This window comes from Cyprinus carpio, chromosome A25 (genome assembly GCF_018340385.1).
Source record: "Cyprinus carpio isolate SPL01 chromosome A25, ASM1834038v1, whole genome shotgun sequence".
NCBI classification, from domain to species: Eukaryota; Metazoa; Chordata; class Actinopteri; order Cypriniformes; family Cyprinidae; genus Cyprinus; species Cyprinus carpio.
Window position 1 is genome coordinate 20,874,039 of NC_056596.1, and position 21,739 is coordinate 20,895,777.

At 34.8% G+C, this 21,739-nt stretch overlaps 1 pseudogene; it reads right to left on the reverse strand.

Annotated features, from left to right (window-relative positions):
- Positions 1 to 1,493: 1,493 nt before the first annotated feature.
- Positions 1,494 to 20,279, reverse strand: LOC109065227 (annotated as a pseudogene).
- Positions 20,280 to 21,739: the final 1,460 nt, after the last annotated feature.

The following is a 21,739-nucleotide window of genomic DNA, read 5'->3' on the forward strand; positions in this document are numbered from 1 at the left end:
CTTTATTTGTTTCTACAGTTGAAAACATGAGGAAAATATTTCAAGAGATACTAAGGAAATGCTTCTAGCATAAACAATCTGAACACAAGAAGAGTGCTACAGTATGAGGCATTTAAAAAATTACAAAAAAGAAGACAAAAGTTTAAGAGCACATTGAATAGAAATACCAAAGTCAATGTGTCTTTACAATTGTGAGAAAAACACAGTACAGAATCCAAAGCAAGAAAAATCAAAACGCATGCAGCCCCTAAATGCAGAAATCATGCTGGATTATCAGAATAGTCTTCAGTGTTTTGTTTACCTTGAATACCACTTTGCTTCTTCTCAGAAAATATCTCAGAGAAATACTGCCCATATATATTCTCCTAAAGCTCTATTAATATTAATTCATAATACTCATATCATATTGCACAAGCCCAAAATTGTAAATTTATTCGAGTGGATGGGTTGGGGTGAGGGGTCACAATGCATCATTTTGAAAACATTATGTAGATTGGACGGTCATATCAGAGGTTCAGTGCCACCGTAAAAAATTATTCTAAATTAGATTTGCACCCGTCCCCGCATCTCATTATGGGACCAAATATAGTGACAGGGGACATCAAAGCTTACAATGTAAGTAGTGGCCCCCATAAAAAAAAAAAAAAATTATATACATATCCTTTGCTAACATCACATTTGCTAACATCATAATAAGAAAAACATTAGATCACTTTGGCTTTTAAGTGTTTTTTGTATCCAAAAATATGGTTTATTTCAGAATTATGCTGGAATAAATGAAACAAATAAAATTCAGTAGCACACTGCAAATAACTGAACTGCACCTGAGAACAGTGGGCATTCAAATTAAACAAAAGTGATCAAACAATAATAGATTATTGACTGTCACATTTTATATTTACGTTTGATGAGGCTTTAAAAAAGACTGCATTAGCCTAGTTAAAAAAAATAAATTGATTTTAAACCAAATATTATTTTATAGAAGAAAGAAATGATCAAATGGCTACTTTTATTACATAATATACAAATTAGCACAACCATATTTCGTGACTTTTGTCACTTTCTAATTTAAACTACTTCGTAAGATAAGATATAAAACAGCTTGACTGCATTTAAAACCAAACTAAAACACTGATTCTTGTGAAAACAAATAAATTGTGACTTATTTGGTATGTACAGTTTCTTTTTTTCAAGAAAAACTGAGTTTGAGTTTTACTTGACCAAAAAAAGAAATAGAATTGTTACAACTCATTTTGTAACAATAAAGTTTCAAAACTTCAGCTATTTTCTTATATGGTCATCTAGGGTTAATAAACATTGACTTCATCTTCAAAGGGTCACTGCATCAGACTTGTGTTAGTACAAATATTTAATGGTAAAAGCGTCACGCTGTGGGTTTGAGCTTCTTTCCTGCCGGTCCCCAGCTGTGTAAGGTGGTGTGATGATGGTGCCCTCTGTTGCTAAGAGTGAGGCCGTGCAGGCGTGGTTTGAGGGAAGAAAAGAATGGTGGGAAGTATAAAAGAGAAGGAGAGAGAAAGAGAATGAGAGAGGGGAGAAGGAGAAAGAGAGTGCTACTCATCGCAGCCCAGCAGCTCCATTCGCAGGGTAATGCGTTCATGCCACGCCCACGGCAGGATGCGGACGAATCGTGCATAGAAGGGGGGCTCGAACAACGTTTCTTATTGTGCACGTTGTTGTCACTGTTGCCAGGGGAACATCTGCAGGTGAAGCAGAAGGAAATAAAGATGGGGTGAGGAGACAAGGGACGTGACAGACGGATAGAGGAAAAAAAGCAGAATATACACAAGATGAGCGGCCAACGCTGCGGCCAGTTGAAAAGATGTGGGGGAAGTTCGGAATCTGTTAAACGAACATTCTGTCATCGTCATGTCGTTCCAAACCTGAAAGACTAACTTTATTCTATGGAACTCGGTAGAATGATATTTTGTATAATGTTTCAACTTTTTTGTCCATTTATGAATGACAAAACAGCATTTTCGTTCCAACAGACTTCCAGATTATGGACAAAAAACCCTACATTTCTTCAAAATATCTTCTGTGTTGTTTCATAGAAGAAAGAAAGTCATACAGGTTTGGAAAGACATGAGGGTGAATAAACTGATAGAATTTTCATTTTTATGTGAACTATCCCTTTAAGGTTTTATAATTATTGTCATAGTGACCATATTTAATTGATTTCACATATCCATATCGAACATACTGAAATCAGCAATCCATGTTGGCATATTGAATTCACAGATCCCAAAAAACCAGAGCAATGCTGAGAACATAAACATCATAGTTATTTTATTAGTTATATGCTATTATAGTATTTATTAATAGTTTTTGGAAATAGATTTAATTTTAACATTTTCAGTTTTTAATAAGTAATTTTGTGCTGTTAGTCCTTTCTATTAGTTTTTCTATTTAGATGATAATTGATTTTCATTTAAAATTTTTACTTTTAGTAATTTTAGTCCTGCAACTTAAACATATTTTATTTCAGTTAAATTTTTAATCTTTTAAATGAAATATTTAATTTTATTTTCATTTAGCTTTATTTTAATTAACAAAAAATTATTTAAAATAGTATAACATTCTATAACAACCACTGATAACTGGCACTAAAACATAAAAGAAACAAATGTAATATGAAACCTAATATTTAATTACGTTATGTATTACCTAATTATTTATGTTTAATATTAACAGTTTTACTTTTGATATTTGTAGTCCCTTAACTTAAAACTTATTTTATTTCAGTTAGTTGTGAAGGCAACATTAAGTTTTTCCATCTTATTATTTTTTTTAATTTATTTTATTTTTAATTCATTTAAAAAAAATAAAAAATTTAATAACAACACTGATCACAAACCACTAAAACATAAAAAACACAAAAAAATGACAATTAAATCAACATGAAACAAGATTTGCGACCCATTTGTGCTCTGAGTGAAACATTTAATGTGTAGGTCAGGATAAGACTTGATCCAAAAGGAACTGAGTAATTAGGGGTTAAATTGAGGAATGAAATCGTGCTTGAAAACCAACCGTTATCTGTTTTTGTCTTGTCGTCTTTGAGTATGGTCCAGTATTTGCCGTCATCACTGTGAGACACTTTAAAGGCGGACACAAATTGCACATTACCAAAGTCTTTGGCCCCTTGCGTGATGATCCCGTGATGCGCTTTGGTCTGAGCAGGTCCACCTAAAAACATACATAAAACAAAAAAGCTAAGAACAACTCAGCAAGTGGTCTTGCATAAAAAAAACTGGCATTTATTTATAATGATCCATATTATGAGTCATTCACTACATAATTGTAAGAGGTTTGTTGTCTGTAAATGGTGGCCTCTCAGGACAGCACTTTCAGAGTGCAGATTGAAAATTATGGCAATCTGACTGCATTCAGCCAATGAAAGGTCATGCAATGTGTAAAATGTGCTAAGATCCCAACGCACCAGCGATCAAGAAGGAATTCAACTCCTATGCAAACACTACCAGACGTTAACAGAAGAGAAGACACTAAAACTCAACATGGACAGTATCCAGACAATACTCCCTCTTAATAAAAATGTCTTTCTTTAAAGTTGCAGTGATATATACACTATTGCTCAAAAGAGTGAGGTTAGTAAAAAACAAAAAGTTAAAGAAATGAATTTCATTTATCAAAGACATTAAACTGATCAAAAGTGACAGTAAAGACATTTATAATGTTACAAAAGATTTCTATTTGAAGTATATATGCCATTCTTTTGTATCATGTTTTTAAAATGCAGCACAATTTCCCAAAAATATTAAGCAGCACGACTATTTTTAACCCTGATATGAATAAATATAAATGTTTTTGAGCACCAATCAGCATGTTCGAATGCTTACTGAAGGATCATGTGACACTGAAAACTTAAGTAATGATGCTGAAAATTCAGCTTGCATCAAAGGAATAAATCACATTTTAAAATACAATCAAATAGAAAACAGTTATTTTAAATAGTAATAATATTTCGGCAATATTACTGTTTTTATTGTATTTGTAATCAAGTATTTTTCAGCCTTGGTGAGCATAAGAGACTTCCTTGAAAATTAATAATTCTAAATATATGATGGCAAAAAATATGGTGTCTCTGTGTGTGTGTGTGTGTGTACAAAACCATCATCATCATTTCAAGAACAATCATCATTTCAAGAACAACAATAAAAAAATATTGGTTTATACAACCAGCATTTTTGCCTACGCATTGCCTCTTTACAAAATATAAAACTACAAAAATCTTAAAATTGTGACTTCATTCAGTTTAAGACATGTCCAGATTTTACACATGTAAATATTTGAAGTGACTCTGTCACTTCACAGCATTACAAGTTTGTCATCTCACCTGCAGCCACTCGGAGTGGATGGCTGTTTAGTGGCTGCTGTCCCAGGCGTTGGTCTTGCCCTGCTTGTCCAGACGAGCATAATGTGGGGTGACCAGGTGAACGCCTCGATCCCCCAGGTGCGGAAAGAGCTGGAAGCTGTCATCTGCCCATCATCGATCAGCCGTGACTTGATACCTAGTGGCTCGGAGCAACCTGTCGTGTTCAAATACACTGTGAAGTGAGACAACAGAAAGAGAGAGGGGACGGAGACAGGACGTGGCAGAGAGATGGATGGGAAGCGTGTCAGCACAAGCAGCACAAACAACATCAGTGCTGAGCAAGTTTCATGCAGGTGAGCGGCAAGATGCTGTGTGTGATGGGGTGTGTGTGAAGCACATTCAGGCAAGATCCGGCAGTGTCATAAGCGTTCTGTGATGGACAGCCTGAGAGACACAGATGGAACAGTGAAGTGGCCAATACTGTGAATGAAACATTGACATCTGCACTGTTTTACTGATTAGAAATTAGACTTTCATGTAGGATGCATGATATAACGTACCCATATCGCCCAAGTATTAGAGTTTTTTTTTTAATGATCAGTATCATTGATATTCAACATTAGTACATTCAACATAGTACATTTAATATCAGCCATTAAAAATTGACCAATTATATAATTTATAAATTAATTGTATAATTTTTAATACAGTTTATTTTTTTTTAATTTTATCAAATTGCATACATTTGTATACATTTCATTTATATTAATATTAAATTGTATATAAAACCAATTTATTATGTTGATTTATCAATGTGAATGCCAAAACTTGAAAATAATTATTGGTTTATCGGCAAAATGATCTAATATATCAGTGCATCCCTACTTTTATAAAGTGACATGACATGTAGCCAAGGGTGTCCCATACTCAGAATTAGTGCTCTGCATTTAACTATCCAAGTGTCCTTAACTTCACCACAAACCAAAGACGAGCAGGAAATTGTGCAAATTGTGATGCTGCTTACTCACTTTTTTCTTCCATTAAACACAGCAGTATAACCATATTCTAGTGGAGATGTTTTTTTTTGTGGTCTTTTGGCTTCCATAAATTCTATTCATAAAGAATGTATAAACATGCAAAAATATAATTATGACTTTACCGTTGAGGGTTCACAGCCCACCAGCTCCATTCTCAGTGTACACGCTGTACGGCACACAACGGGACACTGATTCGTATGTACTGAGCTATGATTGGAGGGTCGAACAAATTGGTCTTTGTCCATCATTGTCCATATTACCAACAAAGAGCTGAAGAACAGAACATGTATACATTCATGAGTTATTTAAAAATGATAATATAATTACAGGGCTAGAAACGTATGAAAAATGCTAATTGAATGAATCATATTTGGGCGCCTTTATGTTTCCAGGGATTTGATTTTAATTAAAAGAATATATATATATGATCACATGAAAACTGAATGTCTTCATTTCGCAACTTTTCAAATTATTACTAGATTTATTATTATATTATATAATAAATATGCAATAAATAAATAAATATATATATATATATATACACACACAATAATCAATTATGTAATTAACATAGTAATATATTGTCCCAGACCCATAATTTTACATTTAAAAAAAAAAAAAAATACAAATTTACTATTACATTTAAAATTATGGTGATCCCAACAACAGTGAAATAATCAGAAACTCTTTCAATATTTCAGAGTGAGAATTATTTATATACATATTTTAGCAACTACAACTGGCCAAAAGTTTCCAACAGTTAAACACCCCAAAATTCCAAAACAGCCACTAAAAATAAAATAGAACAGAAAATTTGTGAATTATCACCATGTGGTTGCTCTGGCCCTCAGCTCTGTACATGGTGTAGGTTCGCCCTCCAAAACTCGACGCTACCTTGAAGGATTTGATTGAACTCGGCTGTGCCCATGGGCGACTGGCACCCTGGTAATGATGCCAGATGAAACGCATCTTCCTCTGCAGGTTGACCTGTTATAAAATGAATCATTAATGAGTCATTTTTGGGTGAATACAGATAAATATTTGAACTCCAAAATTGTATTTAACCAATGAACTGAACAGACTTGTGTTACCTCGATCCAGGGGTTCTTGTCGTGTGTCCGCAGAGGTCCAAGCATTAACAACAGTCCCTTGAATATTCAGTCGGGCCAATTCGGGCCCCCAGCGCTGCAGTCCCAGAATAAGCGTAGTACACCGAAGAGGCAGAAAAGAAATCTGAGACTCTGCGATGCCTCCTCCTTCCATTCCCAGCAGAGAGATGCATCCTGGGAAACCAAATGCAGACATTAGCAGATATTAGAGGCTCAGGAGACAAACCGGCTTACTGTCCGACAGACAGATGGATAAAACAGTGTGATGACCGCATTCACAGGGCAGAGAAAAATAGCCATTTGTAGTGAATGAAGTCACCAACTGAAAAGCCAAATATGAGGAAATGAAGTGAAAAACAGTTTGCGTACAGGAGCTGGACATGTGTGTACTGGCAGTGTCCTACTTACGCAGATGGCAGTGCTTTCCTACAAAGGGCGAGTGACATTTTACAGGTGAAATCGCCATCAAGATCTCGACAGGTGCCTCCGTTCTGACAGGGCTGGCCGGCACAGTCATTCACATCTGCAAGAATCATAAGGTTTCTGTAAAAGTCACCAAAACTGGTCTGGACAAGCCAAACATTTGTCAAAAATGAAAGCGATTTTCTTTGTGACCTCTAGGTGGCGCTCACTGGCAACATGCAACTTCTACAATGGTTTGCGTTACATAAAGGATAAAATATAACAATAAAATTCTTTGCTTCAAAAGATAAAATATCTAATATAAATTTTATTCTGCAAAATTGTTTCCAAATGCAGTTTGTAACATGAAAAATCCTTTAAAGTCGCCTATATTTATTAAACATATAAACACATTCTTATTGCTTGAACAGTTTTTTTGTTCTGATTCCCTCAACAATGTTATTTACGAAACAAAAATCTCTTTATTAAAGCACAAAAAAATGAAAAAAATGACAATATAGGCCTAGTGGTCCTGATAAAAATAAAAATGTACATCACTTAATTATATAACAAAATCAAACCAAGTGGCATTCAATTAAAAGAAACATGTTTAGATTTTGATAAATAATGAACTAATAAACAATATTAATAAACAACATTTTGTAATGCACAGATGTAATAACATAGATGTAATGCAGTCATAACAATTTTTGCTGAGGCCAAATACTTTCAAAGCTCTTATTGTCAATATCCAAGAAATGTGTGCTCATCCAGTTAGAAATGAATCACTCAGTTAACTACAATAATGTTGTACACGTGTCCAGGATGTGGGTATAAAATTAAGGCCAGAAACAGTTGTCATAAGGTTTTCAACTTATGATGGTTAGCTACCCAGAATTGAGGGCACATAAAGGAAACCCACATATGACACAGCATAATCTCAGCATGACTGGTTCTTACAGACGTTCATTAAGAGGATATAAGAGACTGAGGCAGACCTGCTGAAGTTCTAATCCACTTACGAGCAACATGGCCACATCAGATCACCAACATGCTTCAAACACAAGTGTGTCAGAATTATTAAAAGATCAACATGATGATGCAGAGCAAGGGTGTATAATGGTCCTCATGTACCTGAAGTGCGCTATATGTTGTGGGGAAAACTAGCATGGATTTCAGCTTTAAAATGGCACCAATCAGAAGAAAGACACTGTGAAATAAATCATTCCAGCAAAACTGGAAAGGAAATCAGTGGGATTATCTGGTGTGTGCATATGGAGCATGACTGGGTGTGACCGGTCACAGTGGTCCAGTGCCAACGCAGTGCTCAGGCATACTGAAACACCTCCAAACCTCCAGAGGTCAGCGAGTAGCACTTCCCTGTTCCCTGTCAGTGTTAAGAGCATTACTACGTGCTCGACTGACCTAAAACTTCACTTCAGGCTGCATTTTTTGCCTTATCTGTGTAACCTCTAAATAAATATGCTTGTCATACAAACTCACAAAAATTAGCAAAATGCATTTTTTGGTTTTACAACAGAACGTCAACTTCCCAACAGTATTGTCAACTACCCACATGTGGCAAACACTGTCAACTCTACAATGCGTTAAACCACTAACAAGCTAATTAGGTTTTTAGAGAACTTTCCAAAAGCATTTAATGTCAAAATGCTCCCAAACGCTAACTGTTAATGCTAATATTATCAACTCTACAATGCATATAGCATACAGTAACACAAACAAGCTAATTAGCAACTTTTTGAAGTCAACTTTCCAAAAACATTTGTCAGCTACCTAAATGCTTACTACATCATTATGAACACTTCAAGTGTTTAACTGCTAACAAGCTAATTAGCACCTTTTCTAAGCAGTTTTAAATAGCGGAGTGGCTTTTAATATTTAGCCTGTTGATAACTATAGGAGGCGATGGGGTTTAGCACTGAACCAAAAACTATCACTAAGATATGAGACCCCACATTTGTCATCTGTAATGATGAAGTTGCAATTCAGTACATTTAAAATATAAAAACTTTAAACGTAATATGCAATTACAAACTGCAGTTAATTTATAATCAGGTACTTCACACATGCACATCAAAAGATTATTAAAACAATGACTTAAAATGTACTTTAAGGTAAACTTTAAACATTACAAAGTCCACTTAGATCTTAAAAAGTGTGTTAAGAAACAGTCATGAAAGTATACTCTTTAAGTACATTTAAATGGCCTTTTATTTCATGAATATTATCTGCTAGTACAGTTTTTTTTAAATATTCTTTTAAGATTTGAAGTGCACTACAAATGCATATTCAATACAATTAAGCACACTTCTTTTTCACAAGCATCTTGCAGTTCGAGTTTCTATTTCAAGCCTGGCAACTCAGAATAAAACTATAAAATGTTAGCGTTTTTTTCCTAACGTTAATGTGAAGAAGCAAATCATTGCTACCCCCTGAGAAGCAATTCAACACAGTAGTGCATTGTATTACTCTGAGAACATCAATATCTAGCTACATAACGTTGAAATGCAATCTAATGTCAGCAACATTATCCAAAAAACAAAATGCAAGGTCAGCAGGTCTCCACTTCAAGTGAAATCCAAGAGAAAAGACTGAACCATGCTAAGAAGGAACAAATTACAGCTTTTTTCCCCATAATGTTGTCTTGAAACAGCCTCCCTTACAATACAGTAGCTACACAGTGAGTCTATGCTCAAGACACAAGACTGTGTCAAAAGAGACTATACACATTTTCCACTTTTTTGTGTTTTTGTACAACTGTTCATGAAGATTGCTGCACCATTTATGTATTTTTTCATACCGGCTATTTTGTTGTGGTATAATCTATAATCTATGCTCACTTGTCACCAAACAACAAGTAAAAACACAACTAGCTGTTATTGGTTGTTTTCTGTGTCCATCATATGACCAATTCCTGTCTAAGTGGGTGGTTCTTGACCAAAAAAGCTGCAATGTGGACATTTTGCTAAAATAACTAGTTTTCTAACTACAAAGTTGGTCTGAACAGTGACAAGTAAGTACTGTACAGTTAGGGTAGTGAGACAATATAAACAATGATATGATGATTTAGTCAATAAATCCAATGTTAGTGCTTTTTGTCAATTATATTTAATATATATAGGGCCAGTGTTTTTAATGTAAATTAAAACTATTACTATTACAAGATTTAATTAGTTGAAATAAAGTCAAAATAAAATAAATATAAATATTTAAACTTCATTATTTTGCCTTGGCTACTGAAATAATATGTTTAAATGTAAAAATTACAACAAAAAAAATTAAACTGAAATAAAAATAAAAGATAAATAAAAATGTGTAAAAAAGGAATAAAAATATAACAAAAATCTCCTTTATTAAATTTAAACACTAAATTTAAACATATTAAAAAATAAAGATAAAAGCTCATTTAAAATATTAATAAATACTATAAAAAGTATATAAATATTACACTGCTGTGGACCAGTTTGGTAAGAAATGCTTCATGCTAAAGCTCTAACCAGCCATTAAAATCCCTTGACCGCAATGTTAAGAAAGTTTAGTGAGAAAAAGGAAAATAAAGACACTAGTTGAGAAAAATACAGCAATTAGAGGTGAGAAATTCGAGTGAGAAAAACTAGCTTTTATTCAGTGGAAAACATGGAAATTACAAAGTAGTGGCATAAGGGCAGCATTAATTTAGCTAGCTAGCATTAGATTCAGGAACCAAGCGCTTTGTTAACTCTTAGACTTACTTGCAGACACACAAAAGAGGCACTGACTCTGCATTTAAACCCTACAGCAGTTTTCTGTTCAGGTAATGTGACCAGTGCTCCACTGCGTAAAAGCTATTGACACAGATTTCACAGCCTCTTGCAGGGCTTTCAGACCAATTTCATGCTGTCACTGAAACATTTCTGCCAGCTGAGAGCCAAGGATGAGCACGGACTTCATTTACTTTGCTTCCTCCACTTGCATTTTACCCAGCAACAGGGCTAGTGTGTGACAGCGTGGGTGTGCAGTCATATTTGAATTTATGCTGCCACTATGTTTGGCACTAAACTACGCAGTGTCCACAGTCTTTGCCATCAATCCAAGCATGATTTAGACCCCTACCTGAGGGATTAAGAAGTTTCTAAACAGTCAATTCAATGTCAGTGCCATTCTAATCTAGCCACATTCCCAGCCGCACTCTGAAGATGAGACCGCATGCTCAACTAAACCCAGTCAAAACATCATAACCGTGCTATCAAGCATGGGAAATCTGGCACCGAAGCCATAATGTCCACCGTATTCAGAGAGAACATGAAGGAGTCTCTGTGGTGAACTAAACAATACATGCTGTCTTAAATGTATAGCATGGAAAAGCAACATTCAATTTTGGGAGGATTTCTGGCTTTTTTTTTTTTTTGCTTCTTGTTGATTAATTTCTTATCCGCGAAAAATAAAACAAGTTTACTTTGTCAAATTTGTGAAATCAAAATGAACTCCTCAAAATAACTAATAAAATACTGTTGCAAATGAACATATGAGAATGACAATTGATCAAAAGTGACCCTATTTACGTTCTTAAAGGAAAGATCCATGCAAAAATGAAAGTTTCTGTCATTTACTCACAAAAAAAGATATTTTGAAGAATGATGGTAGCCAGACAGGTTGTTATTAATTTAAATAAAAATAATGAATTTTTAAATGCAAAATTTCAATTGTACTTCAGAAAAAAAAATGTCTAATCCATTTGCCAATCAAGTTATGATTTTTTATTTATTTGATTTAAAAAAATTTTTTTGCGTTTTTCAATCCTGCTGAAACTACTGTATTTTTTCTTTGCATACAGAATTGAATTTGGCATAAAAGAAGCTAAAATGGCCTAAAACAAATAAGCTTAAAACAAGTAAGACTATTTATTTACATGTGTTTTAAAATATTGGCTTTTAAAAGCAAAATAAAATTACTGGAGCGACTTATTCGCTGTTAAGGTGTGTTCACAGACAAACAGAGTAATTTCAATAGTAATCTGTGCGAGTTGCAGTCATTTCAATAGTAATCTGTGCGAGTTTCAGACATTTTAATAGTAATCTGTGCGAGTTCCGCATGAGGCAAAAAAAGTTCCCCACACACATTTTGAAACAGGTTGAAGTTGTTAATGCAAATTCACCATTTCACACAGAAAACTACTTAGTGTGAAAGTGACTCCTGTGTGAGCTGTGTATGTATTCATATGTCGCTACACTATTAACAATAGACAATGGACATTTTTGCCCATAAAATTTCACAAATGTAAACGCATTTTTAACAGCACTTCTATTCAGTACATCTTACTGAATCCAGATGATTTTATAGCTACAATCTGTCAATTAATTACCACTTGGATGCAGATGTGATCTCAATCCTAATGTAAATTTGATTTCACAGCAATTGAGTTTTTCATAATTCTCAGTGGTGTCTCCTGATAACCACTTACATGCTTGGCATGAAACAGATTCAATGGTTTGGATAAAAGCGACTCACTGTTCTGGCAGTGGATTCCATCGAAGCCTATTGGACACTTGCACACATATTCAGTGAAGACGTCTCCTCTTCGGGTGTTGATCTCACAGAAGCCATCGTTTTTACAAGGGTTAGGTTTGCAGGGCCCTGAGAACAAAGGTCATGTGAGAAATGATCAGCCTCAGCTGAACTGGATACAAGTAACCTTTGCACTAAATTAAACAGTTTTTTTGTCTCTCTTGCATAATATATAAATAACTGATAAGACTTTTACCAATATCTGTCTCGTTGCAGGTGGGTCCGGTGAATCCTTCAGCACAAATGCATTTAAAAGGATCTTTTGTTGCATCAGTGACACAGGTTCCTCCATTCAAGCACACATTAACTTCACAGATGTCAGCTGAGAAAAGACAAAGATAGTGGATTTGATATTATATCCATTTTTGACATACCTTTCGATAAAACTCAGTGGGGCTCATTCATTAAACATGATTTTTATATATATATATATATATATAGCCACATTCAAATCCATGGATTACAGAGAAATTATTCATCTTGTGTTTCATGAATAATGCTCTTTTGGGTTTAATACAGTGCCGTCAACAGTATTTTCTGATGGGACGCTTCTGATGGTGTAGATTTCTGTTTCTTATGAAAAGGGAAGTGAAAAAGACAATTGGTTCACTGTTTGGTCATGTTTTTATTTGGACATGACCCAAATTGCTAAAGTGGTTGCATCATTACAGAACAAATAGATAATAACAAATAGCCCTGTGATTTATACAAAAATTATTCATAACGGTCAGGAATGTTTACGTGGGACAACAATGCTCTGAGGAAAAAAGAAATGGAAATGCACATGGAAATTTAACAGAATAAAAATAATAATAATAAAAATTAAATGCAATGTTTAATAATTGAGTTAAGAACTTCCTAAAGGATCAATGGAAGTATAAAATTCATCAATGTAAGATAATAAAAAATAATTTAAAAAAGACGGGAAGAGGAAAAAAACAGTATATGGGTTTGGAACTACAAAGGGGAGCAAATAAAATGGCAGAATTTTAGTTTTTTATTGTACTAATCTAAAAATAACTGCACCTCTTACATTTTTATGTATATGCTGAAATGGAAACCAAAAACATCCACCTTCAATTTTTGGAGCTGTTACTATATTTAAATGTTAATTTTAGCCTGACAAATATAGGCCTTAAATTTGCGGAGTTACAACTTTCCACAGCCCCACAACTCTGTGTAAATAACACCTCCGTGAGAGACTTCCTGCGCATCATTGTGTCCTCCCCTGGCACCGGTCCAAAATACCACAACAGAGACACTCAGCAGAGTTTATTCGAGGTGAACAGCACTCAAAATGATAATTAGCCCACATTTCATGCAGCTCCACCACAGGTTTCAATCGTGTGAACTTGTTTCACGCAAAGACACCATTTGGCGAACAATCTCATCTAATTGTGACAAAAAGCAATGGCCTTCACACTCAGGGCAATAGATTCTGGAATAATGATAGATCCCCATCCTGCATAAACAGAATCCTTCTTATCCAAACGATTGCAATGCTTATCTTTGGAATGGAATGCATCCTCCTTTTCATGCAATACCAGAAGGCTGAAAGCACAATTCCTTTCAATCTACTCAAAGAAACTAATTTTATTCCTGGAAACCCAAAATAAATAAATAAATAAATAAATAAATAATCTAATTAATTCCCTTGGAATTGCCTTTGATATTATATGCCAGGAACAAACTGTTTAGCAGCTCAAATCAACCCATCCATCACAAAAAAGCACTGAAAACTCAATGGGGAACAGAAACTGTCTATGGCTAGCTTGAAGGATTTGTAGTCAACTACTTTTATCTTGGCAACCAGTTATGACAAAATTGACAGGGGAAGTTGAGAACTGAAAGTAATTCATTGCGACTTAATAACTTTAAACACAACTCATTGCTAGTCACAATTCTGCTTTTGTTTCCATAGAAATGTAACTCTGAATAGAAACCATTGTTGTCCATTTGCATGGAATGTTGCTTTTTAAGGTGCTGACATGGGCACATGTTTTGTTGGAAAACTCTTGTATCTAACAGGATAAATTAACAAAAAATGGAATCATGCCATCATTTACTCACCCTCATGTCATTCTAAACTCATGTGATTTTCTTTCTTCCGTGGAACGCAAAATAAGACATTTTGCACAATGTTCAGTCCGCTCTGTTCCATACAATGAAAGTAAAGTTAATCAAGTTTCGGCAAAAAAAAAAAAAAAAAAAAAAAAAAAAACTTGATTGGCAAATGCTTTTGAAATGCAATTAAAAATTGCATTTATAAATAATTTATTGTTTTAAATAATAATAATAATAATAATAATAATAATAATAATAATAATAATAATAATACATTGATTAGAACATTTTAAAGAAAAGCACTAACCAATTTACAAATTATTTTCAAATATTTATTAATTTACAAATTACAATTTACAAAAATTATTATTTTTATTCTATTTTAAATGTATTAATTATTGCTTAAACTACAATTTAAAAAAATGAATTAAATTGTTTTAAATTTGTGTCAAATAAAAAAAATATTAAATTAGTTCTCTTGTTATATTTAACTATTTTTTTTTGTTTTAAATGTCTTTTCATTTGTCAGTTTAAAAAGTAATTTATCTATTGATGTTTTAATGTTTAAATTATTCAATTTAGCATTTATTTATTATTTTATTTTTAAGTAGCACTCCTGGTTCTTTACCCACCATTCACTTTCATTGTAAGGAAAAGAGCAGCATGAGCATCATCATCTCCTTTTGTGAAGAAAAAAAAACACACAGGTTTGGAATGACATGAGGTTCTTGAGATTACATGCATGAAAACTAAAGTATAGATAATAATTCATATCAAGGAATCCACATCAAGCTGTATCATCTAACATTTACCAGCTATACTTAACCTAGTTTAACTGTCAGACAACTCGATGTTGGCATAGTATGTTCTGGAAGGCCATTAGACAGAAGTGAACACATCAGCTGAACGCAAATCTGTTTGATGAAGTAAAACATTTGATCAGCTTCTCATCAGCTGAGCTGGCCTTTTGATCAGCAAAAGCTCTGAAATAGGAGTGAAAGCTGATTATTCTGCCACAGGCTTTCAGATAGATGGCTTTAGGCACTATAGAATATCACATGGTCTTTCTCTGAGTTAAACATGTAAAGGCTGGCAACTGTGGGATTGTTCGCTGCTCTATCACAAATGAGGCACGCAAACAGGGACAAAGAAAGCAGAAATGGAGTTTGGCCAGGCAACTGTGACCCTGAAAAAACAAGCGAGCAGAGCTGAGCCAACTCAGAAAATGAGTAATAACCAACGTGCTATTGACCCAATTCCAGTATGGTTAAAACAACATATTGTGACTGCACTGATATTGAAAATGTGCAGGCTCAAAGGGATACACCTAAAAATAAGAATTTTGGAATGAGTTTGGAGCAACACTGAAACCAAATGCTGGCTTGTTACAATATTTTTGCTATTTAATTTGGTGATACTAGTGGCACAGAAATTACATTTTATACAAATTGAAGTAAACAGTTTAATAACAAACACATTTGATGTGCTACTATTAAGGTTATGGTTTGCCAGAAAAATACTACATTTTTTTTTACTAAAAGAACCAAAATGAATAGTTCAAAACTGAAAATAACTGAACAGTTCAAAACCATAAAACCACTCACTCCTTCATTTCATATATCTAGTACCTCACTTGAGTCATTTCATAAAGATGCATGACCTGATCTGCAATCTTATGAGTACAACAACTATTTAATAATTAATAACGGTTAAAAAATATAGGGAAGGGCTTTAGAAATGAGTCATCAGCATGAGGAGTCATTCAGCTACAATCTGCTGAGCGGATCATGCACACTTGCCAACAAAAGAACCCTTGACTGTCGTATTAGGAACAGGTGCAAAACAAAAACAACAGACTGGAGGACAACCTAAACACTGCACACGTGCATGTGAGAGCACGCAAACGCAACAACACACCTACACGCCAAATCCCAGTTTGATTCTAGGAGATACACTAATGACAGGAAATGCAACTGTACTATGCAGTGCACTCAATGTTTATAGGCTAAAGACTTTTATAGGTTTGATACTGCTGATTTAGTGACACTGTAAGTTAGAATAATCATATACTGAGACACAAAATTTCCTTGATTTTTTTAAGAAAAAAATACTGTAACTTTCACAACTCCAAGGACAATGTTAAATTTCTATATTTTGTCTAAATAAATAAAATATTTAAAATTTAAAAATATATTTTTTTTATATGCAAATGTATCACAAACATCAGAAAATCACAACATTACAAATTTACAGTATGAAAAAAAAGTTTATGAAATTAGTTTTGAGATTAAACAGTGTAATTAAATAAGTGGAAGCTGTTTTAAAAATGAATTTAAAAAAGTTAGATGATGGCATGGGTAATCTAGATATAAAAAAGTGAAAATTAATATGCAGATTATAGAATAATAATATAATAGTTAATCAAAGGCATGTACAAGACAGAGCAGCACAAAACAGCTCATTTTGACTCTATAGTTCTCCAAAATTATAAGTGGGCTTAAAATGAGCAATTTAAGAAAAAATTAAAAATAGAGAAAAATTATGCCGTGCACTTGACACTGATAAAATATGCATACAACATCCAAGTAATGTAACAGAACCTTTTAAGTTGTTAAAATAGGTGATCTGTGTCTAGGTGTTGATTTGTGTTGCAACCTTTGTGTATATTTAGAAGCCCAAAGTGTTACCTTTTAAGACTCCCTTGGAACTTACTGTACGGCTTATAGCTTCACACTTTACGCTAAAGATGTCCTGGATTCCTGCTGGTGTGAACATGCATGTGTGTAGGTGTGTGTTAATGTTAATGTTCAGTGTGTTTTCTCAGCTATGCGGTCATTCGCACATCATTTAAGATGCCTTCATACAGCCCTGGGGAACTCTGTGTTCCAAACCTCACGTTCCTAGTACATCACTGAATCCCACGTTAAAACTCCTAGAGCGGCTCAAAGCGCTGAGGCATGCAGCTTGCACCTCTTAATGACCAAGCAAATGACCCATAAAGATATAGACTGCACACAAGAAACATACTGTTCTTGGACCAATAAGCTGCTTTAATTGGTAAACTGTCAGTGAGCTTTCATCTTCAGGTAAGATTTCTGTAAACTAAAGGCATTTCTCCAGAACACCACAGCCATCTGTTCTTAAAAATAACCCACAAAGACTAAAAATACACTCTGACGTACAGAGAAAAGGCAACGCAAATAGGCTTATAATTAATCTTACTTGGAAATGCTGTAATGTAAAGCATAATATTTTGACGTGTTTTTCACTCAAGCCACGGATTTAAAATGGACATAAATCCAGCGTATTTGTTCAAAACATAGTAACAAAACTTTCCTGTCAAGTGTCGGAATATGCTCTTTTAAAAATTCAACACACCAGATTGGAAAATGGAGCATGAGACCAAGATGGAGCGAAATGAGAAATGCCGTGTTGCGCTGGCTATGAATGAAACATTGATTAGGGCTCATTGAAAATTAATCACAGGAGAAGCAGCCTTCATTGGACTGCTATTAGTAGTGGAGTCGTCAGGACAAATGAGCCCAACCCCGGAGGGGAAGACCCCACTGCCAGATGGCACGGGCCACGCGACAGCTTTTGAACGGCTCGCAAACACATTCTTGCAAAAGAGAGCGAGTGAAAAGCAGGAGGCTGTGTGGCCGCTATAATTAGCATACTCTCCGTCAGCTGACCTGAGAGGCTAGGGTTGTGTTGATAAAAGTCTTTATCTGCTGATTTTAAGCAGTTTTTTTGGAGACCCATGAAGATTTTGATGGATGAGCGCTGATCTTAGATCAGCCTGAAATGGAAGCTTCAATCCAAAGCTGTTTGCCTTCTTAATCCGATAAGACAAATAACTCTCAACTTTTAAAGGGATAATTCACTCAAAAATTAACATTTTGTCATCATTTAAACATCTTCATGTTGTTTCAACCCCATATGATTTATTTCTTTTGTCTAACACAAAAAGTGATGTTAGGCATATTGTTGACGCTGTTCTCTTGCACACACTGACACTGAATGGTGACAAGCAGCTGTCAAGCTCCAAAATGCACCTAAATGCATCATAAAATTAGTCCATACAACTATATTCCAAGTCTTTTGAGGCCACAATATAGATTTGTGTGAGGAACAGACTGCGTAGAGAAGCTTATCAGTCAATATTATAACAACAATATTTCTGTCTTTTTCTTGTTTTCTTACTAGATTTGGAATACAGTGCACATGTCATATAGACTACTTTTACAGTACTCTTTGTCCTGGTCACCATTCACTTTCACTGAAAAGAAAAGAGCAACTGGTAAACATCTGGCTTTAAGTTCCATGGAAGTCAGAAATACCACAGGCGTTGGATAGACAAGATGATAAGCAAATGATGAGCAAAATTCTCTTTTCTGAATGAATGTTTTGTTTAACTGCTTCCAAACATTATAGTGCGCCAATTTCATCACTTAAAGTGTGAATGAAGAAGATCAAGGAGGCGACAACTGAACCATTTGAAAACTTCACAGAAAATGCTTTGACATGGAAAACTCTCTGGAACACTACAACAAACCATTCAAGAAGCAGTCAGCATTACAGTAAAAAAAAACTCTGCAGGAAAGAGGGTGAATTTTCCAAAGGTTTGTGCAAACCTGTTCTGCTGCACTGGTCATTAGAGGCAAGAAGTGCCCTGGCCTTGTTGGGTTCCTCTGTATATTAAAGCGGCCACATTCACTGGAAGTGACTCAGTGATTTGGTCACTTGAGCCACACCTACAGACTGGAGCCAGATCATGGCTTGAGGCTCAACGGCAGTTGAGGAACATTATTCTTAAACAAGAAACTACATCCGTGGAGGCAAAAAATGAGTAATAGGGCCAATTAAATATTTCAAACAAAACCAACTGAAATCTAGACATTACAAAACAACACTTGGCAGTACAAAAAAGGTCATCTTCCTTTGTTTGTTCAGGGTTTATGAAGGAAATTAATTCAGACATGCTGTCAAAAAATCTTAACATACATGAGTGGCCAAGGCATGAAACTGGTGCTCAAATGGTCTTCCACATCTGACCATGAAGCTTAAAGTCTCTCCAAGCATCTAGGTCACTGGTAAATGATTGAAATCAGGACATGATGTTTTGTGTACACTAGTGTGACAACAAAAGGATAAAGCAGAGACCCCAAGGCGTTAAACGCAAATACAGACACGAATAATATACATTTTGGTCGAACAGAGACATCAACTAGATGACCACAGGGACTATTCATAAAGTGAAGCCTCCAAGACTTGTTTACAAGACCATAGTGTAAGAATGGACAGTAAACACCATTCATTCATTACTAAATGTATGAAAGTAAAAACTCCGGTGTAAACTATGCCTATATTACACACAAAAGAAAAAAAAAGACAAGAAAATAAGCCGTCTGGTGTCTTGACATTTAAAACGTTATATATAGATTTCACTGGCTTTGTTTATAAATGTAGTTTTCCATGCGTTTTTATTTATTTTTTTGTTTGTTTGTAGCGCTCAATGCACAGACGAAAACAAAAAACTTACCGCTCGCAGTGGAGACTGAAACAGCAAGAAGACAAGCCGCGAAAAGTGGCAAAACTAACAAACAAGCTTAAGAAAGTTCTCATGGTGCCGAATTGTAGTTCTTCGGTGAACTTCTCGTCAGTCTCTGGAGCCGTTCGGTATGAATCCGTTCGCCGTTATGACTACGGGCAAGATTAGAGGCGAGAGAGGGACAATATGTGCTCCCACGTGTATCTCTGCTCTTAGCCAATTACATCCTGTTTTTAAAATGTTGCCCCGCCCATGACCCCACCCCTTGGGTAGTCATTAGTGAGGATGGGATATAAATGGGCGCTGCTTGATTGACTTGATAGAGTAAACAAAACAGCTCGGTTTACATTTGTTGGTTTTAGGCATTTTGCCGTGTTTACAGGGATAGTTCAGCAAAACATTTAAAATATTAAAAATATTTTTACTCACCCTTATGTCGTTTCAAACCTGTAGGCCTATAACTTTCTTTCTTCTATCCAGCTGTTTTTCTCAGAATGTTCTGGGAGCATTGGCTTTTGGTAATAGAGATAAAACCTAAAATTAATAATTTAATGAACGTTTTTGGGAAGGTTAGCTTTTGTTTAAAAAAAAAAAAAAAAACAGAACGTTCCCAAAACCTTATTTTCCGGTGTTTCAATGTGGAACCAAATAAGAACGTTAGAGGAATGTTCTGTGTATGTGTTTGTTACCATTCACTCTTGTTATATGTTATCAGAATTTTATATATTAGCAGAATTTCTTTAAAGATCTTAAAAGAAGTTGATTTTTCTGAATGCATGATTAAAGGCTTCTTAGAAGTGTTTATTTAAAACAGGAGCTAGGACCAGTTTAATGCTGATAATGTGATAAAGTGGATTTTTGTGACAAACAAATGCTGTATTCATGCAAAAGCATGACTTGTTTGTAAGGTAAAGGTAGTGGGTGTATTGCTCTAAGATCCATTTATGCGGGTCAATGCAAAGTGTGGGTGATGGTCAATTGGTGATCTTAGCGCATCATGCTTTTCTTTTAGTATCTTGTGCCTCTTGTGTAAATAAATGCAAGTTGCTGGACAATGTGAACTCGAAGAATAAACTCGAATCCAGTAAATTAGAAATATAGAAAGAGAAAAGGTATGTTAGTTAACCCCAAATTTGAAAGGACTTCACAAAGTCAAAACGTTTAAGGAGAAAAACCAATTGTTCATGCACCACTAGATTTCATTTTATGCATAATGAAAAATAGCTTATTAATGTCTCTCCTTGGCTCTGTTGCTGGGGCCCTTAAGAGCTTGTGTCTAAATGCTCCTCTACAGACACTTTAGCCAGTCTCACTTGATTTGATTGAATATAAAGTGAGGTTGATTTTCCTCCAGCGGAGCCACTAATCTCTAATAACATAATGGATGTCGGCTGAGGGAAAATCGTGGCGCTGGATTTTAAACATCAGACATTTAGGATCCTGGTTGTCTCACAAAATATCTATCTTATTTAGCGTGACTAACTGAGTTTCATTTATGGCACTTACAGGAAATAATACAATAATTTTATGAGGGGGATCAAATCAGCTGTGCATTACAGACACAGAGTGCATTTGGCCCTACTTGGAATTTGCCGTGTAATTGCTATATTGAGTCTTCCAGATGTTTTTGGACTGTTGGTCCACTGCTGTTGTCACT